Raw genomic sequence first — 6,432 nt, forward strand, 5'->3', positions numbered from 1 at the left:
GGGATGTAAAGAGAGACTATATAAGAACTATGTAACTCTGCAGTATAAGGTAACCAATAGATAATGTACAGTGAGACAAATTGGAAGTCATTTTTAATTTTTCTCTTTACAAGATTTATAATTATTTGCATTGTTGGGTATATAAATAATGTTTGTTATACTATTATTGTGTTTGTTTTTTCTTTCTCTTTTTTCTTTCTACAAATGTATTTATTTTAAAACAATAAAGACATAATTTAAACAAAAAACAAAAGAGCTCAGTGAGGACTTAATACAGTGGTACCTTGGTTCCGGAACGGCTTAGTTGTCGAATAAATCGTCTCCCGAATGCTGCAAACCCGGAAGTAAGTGTTCCGGTTTGCGAACATTTTTTGGAAGCCGAACGTCTGACGCAGCTTCCACTTGCCTGCAGGAAGCTGCTGCAGCCAATCAGAAGCCGTGCCTTGGTTTTTGAATGGTTTCAGGAGTTGAACGGACTCCCAGAACGGATTAAGTTTGAGAACCAAGGTACCACTGTATGTTTGTTGTGGGGTAAAAAGAAAAAAACAAAAACATTTCTTCAGAAATAAGTGACGAACACTTATTTTCTTTTCTTCATATACTTCAAAATGTCAAGCCATTTCCCTGTTGTAAAAGTGACAGTCCTGTGCTTAGTATTTGATGCCATATTCCAGGTTGTCAGTGGCAAAAGCAGGACAGCTGACAGTGTCGGTTGAATCCAGCCAGACCCACCTGCTGTTTTAAAAGTTCATTTCTGTTGTTTATGTGACATTTTTTATGATTGAATGCCATAGCTTTTGATAAGGACCTGGAAACCTTCCTGGATATTGTGCTGCATTCTTTCATGCCCCTGCCCACTCCTTTTATTCTTTTTAAAACCTGGCCCTGACATGAGAAATTTTGGTTCTGAGTATAAAAGGTACAGTGGAGATCAGGATAGAAGTCCCAAGGAATCGGTGAAATATCCTTAATAAAGTGTGTGTGGAATGAGCAATGCCATCCAACCCAAATTGCACAAGGAATTATTATTATTATTATTATTATTATTATTTATTTATTTATTTATACCCCACCCACCTGGGTGGCTCCTAACAGAATATTAAAAATGCGATAAAACATCAAATATGAAAAACTGGCAACTCCAGGTAGGGCTAGGAAGTCTCCTCTCTTTCAATCCATGTAGATAATATAGAGATAGATGGACCACTGGATCTGACTCAGTATAAGGTAGATTCCTTTGTTCCTATGCTACACTTATCACATGCTTGTGGGGGCAGAAAGTATTCGGTAATAATAATATTAATATTATTATTAATAATAATTTATTATTATTATTAATACCCCACCCATCTGTCTGGGTTTCACCAGCCATTCTGGGAGGCTTCCAACAGAATACTAAAAACATGACAAAACAGTAAACATTAAAAACTTCCCTGAAGAGGGCTGCTTTCAGATGTCTTCTAAAAGTCAGATATTTCCTTGACATCTGATGGGAGGGCATTCCACAGGGTGGGCGCCACCACTGAAAAGGCCCTCTGCTTGGTTCCCTGTAACCTCACTTCTTTTAGTGAGGGAACCACCAGAAAGCCCTTGGAGCTGGACCTCAGTGTCCGGGCAGAATAATGGGAGTGGTGATGCTCCTTCAGGTATACTGGGCCGAGGCTGTTGAGGGCTTTAAATTTCATCACCAACACTTGGAATTGTGCTCAGAAACGTACTGGGAGCCAGTGAAGGTCTTTCATGACCGGTGTTGTATGGTCTCGGCGGCCACTCCCAGTCACTCCCAGAATCTGTTGTATGCTACAACCAGACCAGTCCTATCACTGGGCAGAATGGGACAACTGTATCAGGTGGTTGATGCTGGGGGCAATGGTGGCTGCCTTCTGGTAGTTCCTCCTGAGACCCCTGCACATTTCCCTGTGTTGGAAGACAGAGCTGTATATGCCGCATGGCCTCCTAAATTAGCCAGTTTTCCTCAGATGCAGTGGAGGATACGATTCCATTTCTAGTGTTGGTAGTCAGGGTGGCCACGAAGCCCCAAGTTGGACCACTAGACGCAGCTTCAGCATGGATATTGAAATCACCCGGAACTGTTCTGGGTTGCTCCAACACAAAATCTGAGGTGGCCTCTGCCAGCTTGGTGAGAGAAGCTGCTGGGCAGCTGGGTGGAAAGTACATCACCAGTAGTCCTAGGTTACTGTCTCCTTGGCCCAACTTGAGAAGACAGAGGGGTTTCCTGGTGATGGAAACAGAAGTTCTGTGGACCACTGCAACCCCTCCTCTGGCACTGCAGCCTGTGTTGATTCTGCACTGAGTATCCAGGTGGACAAAGCTGGGTTAGATCAACTCCTAGCTCACCCACCCAGGTCTTGGTAATAAAATGCAGGCTGGCGCCCTCTTCATGATCAAGTCATGGATAAGTGCGACCTTATGATGTGCTCATCTAGATAACGAGTGATAATGCCTGCGTAGTCCAAACAGGGCCTCTGAGAAACACGAAGGAGGGTGAACACAGGTTTGTCAAAGTACAAACTGTTATGTACTGAAGTTTTCACCCTGGGCCAGCAGGGGGATACTGTAGATAGTTTTCACTCAGTTTTCACTCAGGTCCACATATGCAAATAAGGAATTGAAAGTGACGTTCGGTGATTGGATAGTTACAGAAAGTTGTTACTGTTGCTTTGTAGTTGAGCTCTGATATGTCGTCTGATATGATCACCCACAACTTAACACAAAGAGTCCTCTTCAAGGTCCAGGGTTGTATATGTACGTTCCAGTGAAAACACCTCAGTGCAGAAGGGTTCTCTGAAGCTGTAAAATCTCAGAACCAGCAAATTAGCTGAAGGTCAGTAGACAATTAAAGGAATTTAATCATAAAGCAATCCATGTGCAGCCGCGTGCTGTCTGTTAATTATCTCGCAGTGCTAGAAATTAGAGAATTAAATAAATCCAGGTTGCAACTGGTTGTTGTTTTTTACCAGAGCTTGTACAAAGGAGCTTATTGGTAAAAGCATACAGAGGATAAATGTGCATTATTGGAATGGTAGGAAGATGAACTTTAGTATTCCTAGCTGCTGCTTTATATTTCTTTTGCTCTCCTTTTTTCCTCTGTGTTTTGTGTTTCTGTGTGTATGTGTTAGCACTGACCATTACTAATTAGCTTCATCCTATAAACACCCTCATCAGTCTGCATTCAGAAGTAGATAGTTAATGGCAATTTTCGCTCTTCAGAGCCCTCTCAGTGTATGAGGAACAAACACTTGTCAACCCACTAATTGGTATACTGAGAGGCTTTGTGCAGGATGTCTTGTGGAATACAGGGTGGGAAGTGGATTATTTATATGCAGGTGGGGTGGGGGAGAAATTCAACAAAGTTTGCATTTAAAGGCAAACCAACCAAATTTGCACTTCCTGAAAGAATACATGAACCAAAACAGCCATCCTTTGAAATTCACGCTTTCCCAAATTTTGCTGTCCATATGTATAAGAATTCAGCTATCCGCAAAAACAGCATGCAAAATTACATTACATAATGGAAGATTGCTTTGTCCAAATAATGTGTCTATTAGGTTAAATTGCATTCAAAATAATGTGTTTATTAGGAGATAGTCATATCAAATGCTGATGTATTTTCATGAGGATTTTTTTTTAGGTGAGCAAATGGCTGCAGAAACGATTTGCATTTATTTATTTTATTTATAAAAGCTTTTCTAGACCACTGCATCATAAAAAGCACATCGCAGCGGCTTACAAAAAATGTAAATAACATAAAAGCAAACGATAACATCATAAAAAGTTAAAAACAAGTTAAAAGCAAAAAAGAAATTTAAAATGTTTTAGCCTTGATTCTTGCATTGCAGGGGGTTGGACTAGATGACCCTTGGGGGTCCCTTCCAACTATACAATTCTATTAAACACCGATAAAGCATTGTGTACTCTTAAAGACCTGCACAGGGCTGGCAGAATTGGAAAGTTTTCAGCAGGCATTTAAAAGTTGGCATGGGATGCATCCGCTGAATCTCTATTGGCAGGGTGTTCCATAGGACAGGGCTGATGACATTAAAGGTGCAATGTGGGGAACTGAATTGAAGACTGGAAAAATGAGAAACTGAGCAAACTGAAACTGACAGATCCACCCACAGGTTTCTATCCTTCCCCCTGTCTTCATGACATTAGCTGACAGGCTTTCGTGTATTTTCAGTCTGCGATGTTATGGCCTTTTACTCCCCAGCTGGAGAAGAATACTGATGACTCACACAGTGGAAGATCAAATGTGGATTTGTCATTCTAGCCTGGCAAGCACAAGAAGAATTTTGTTTGTGAGTGCAGTGCCACTTGAACCGCTTTTGTACTGGGCATTTGTTGTGAGGGGTTGTCATGTGTGTGCTTTTTGTGGGACACAGCACCAGGAACAAAGCAGCCCCTCCTGTTATGTTTTCCCTGCTCATCTTCCTGTTTCTCTCTCAGGTGCAACATTTGATCTTTCCTCTTCCTTCTCAGGAACCTGGGCATCAGGCACTGTGGCTAAAGCACCTGAGTTTCTTCCTAACACATGGAGCAATCCTAACTCCTGGCCAGGAGAAGTTCTGCCACTCAGGGTGGACTGTGGTGGGTAGCAAAATGTGGTTTTCTACTGTGCCGGCTTCTGCAGCAGACAGTCCTGGATCAGACAAATTGCTACTACAGTGGTACCTCAGGTTACATATGCTTCAGGTTACAGACTCCGCTAACCCAGAAATAGTGCTTCAGGTTAAGAACTTTGCTTCAGGATGAGAACAGAAATCGTGCTCCGGCGGCGCGGCAGCAGCAGGAGGCCCCATTAGCTAAAGTGGTGCTTCAGGTTAAGAACAGTTTCAGGTTAAGTACGGACCTCCGGAACGAATTAAGTACTTAACCCGAGGTACCACTGTATCTGGACTAGCTTAGGATTCTTCTTGCCCGTGCTGGTCACTATTGGCATCTGCTTGTCTATGCTTTTCACAAGTGTAATGAGGACATCCATGCTAGTGGAGGACCTCTGATGGCAGAGCCCAGCAGAGCTCAGCTGAGTCTGACGGAGGGACACCTGTAAGAGTCAAAGTGAACACCTGAATGAAATATCAGAGGAATGGGAGGGAAATTGGTATTGACCCAACTGATAATTTTTAAAGCAAACACCCTCCACTTGGGAGCAGGTAAATGGAAAGAGAATTTGTCCTCCAGGTTTTGCTTCTAAATCAACTGCAACCTATTTGCAGTAATAGTGGATTTCCTGCGTTGGAAGGAGGAGGCGGTAGATGATACCCAAGTTCCCTTTTAGATACTGTTATAGATCGGGGGGGGGGGATCCCCCTGAAGCTTAGGGATGAATAAATGCTAGGATTTTGATTAATTGGGATATGGATTAAAACATAAACTGCAGAGTTGTGCCAGACAGGGAATTCCTGGGCTGGCATATGCAAAACCAACCTGGTCCAGCTATGGCTATCAAGAGTATAACTGAGGGCCATTAACTTCTTCCCCCAGGTGTGAACACTGGCTGGGGATTTGGGAGGTTGCTCTGGGGGAGGGCAAAGGGTTTTCTAGGATGAAGAATAGGAGAGCCATGCTTTTCCAGCTGCACTCGCTCCCGGTGGAGTACAGGGTCAGATTTAAGGCGCTGGTTTTGACCTTTAAAGCCCTTCACGGCCTCGTACCTATGGGACCGCCTTTCCCGGCATGCGCCATGGAGGACCTTAAGGTCCATATATAGCAACACCCTAGAGGTCCCAGGCCCTAAGGAAGTTAGATTAGTCTCAACCAGAGCCAGGGCCTTCTCAACACTGGCTCCAGCCTGGTGGAACGCTCTGTCTCATGAGACCAGGGCCCGGCGGGATCTGATTTCTTTCCACAGGGCCTGTAAGACAGAGTTGTTCCACCTGGCCTTTGGCTTAGAATCAGTTTGATTCCCTTCCCCTCTTTCTTTTTCCTTTCTCCTCCTGTGAAGAGGCTGCATCCTAATGTTTTAACGTTGTATTTTAATCTTGTTTTTTAAATTGTATTTTAATCAACATGTTTTTATTATTGGTTGTTAGCCACCCTGAGGCTGGTCTTGGCTGGGGAGGGCGGGGTATAAATAAAATATTATTATTATTATTATTATTATTATTATTATTATTATTATTATTATTATTATCTTGGAGGGGAGCGGCCTGAAGGTTGCCTGCACTCCTGCCTCTGGAAATGTGTATGCCGTAAAATCTGGACTCCCTCCATGCAGACTGAAGGTATAGATAGGTGAATAAACCATATTTCTTCTATTCTCTAAAGAGACACAGACCCTGTGTGTGTGTGCCTGGGACCCCATGGGCTTTTGCCACCGATTGTCAGAGAGAGAGAGAGGCAGGCACCTGGCTTTTGTGACAATACTATGACTCTAACTCCTTGCTGACTTTATTTATTATGTCAATACCC

General features: G+C 43.1%; 1 long non-coding RNA gene across 1 annotated transcript; it reads left to right on the top strand.

Moving 5' to 3' along the window:
* Positions 1 to 2,746: 2,746 nt before the first annotated feature.
* LOC310709158 lies at positions 2,747 to 5,216 on the top strand. The gene is made up of 3 exons (XR_014527369.1): positions 2,747 to 2,845; positions 4,202 to 4,319; positions 4,501 to 5,216. It is a non-coding gene; the product is annotated as an uncharacterized lncRNA (long non-coding RNA).
* Positions 5,217 to 6,432: the final 1,216 nt, after the last annotated feature.

This window comes from Podarcis liolepis (assembly GCF_965112155.1).
Source record: "Podarcis liolepis genome assembly, chromosome: 6".
In the NCBI taxonomy this organism is placed as follows: Eukaryota; Metazoa; Chordata; class Lepidosauria; order Squamata; family Lacertidae; genus Podarcis; species Podarcis liolepis.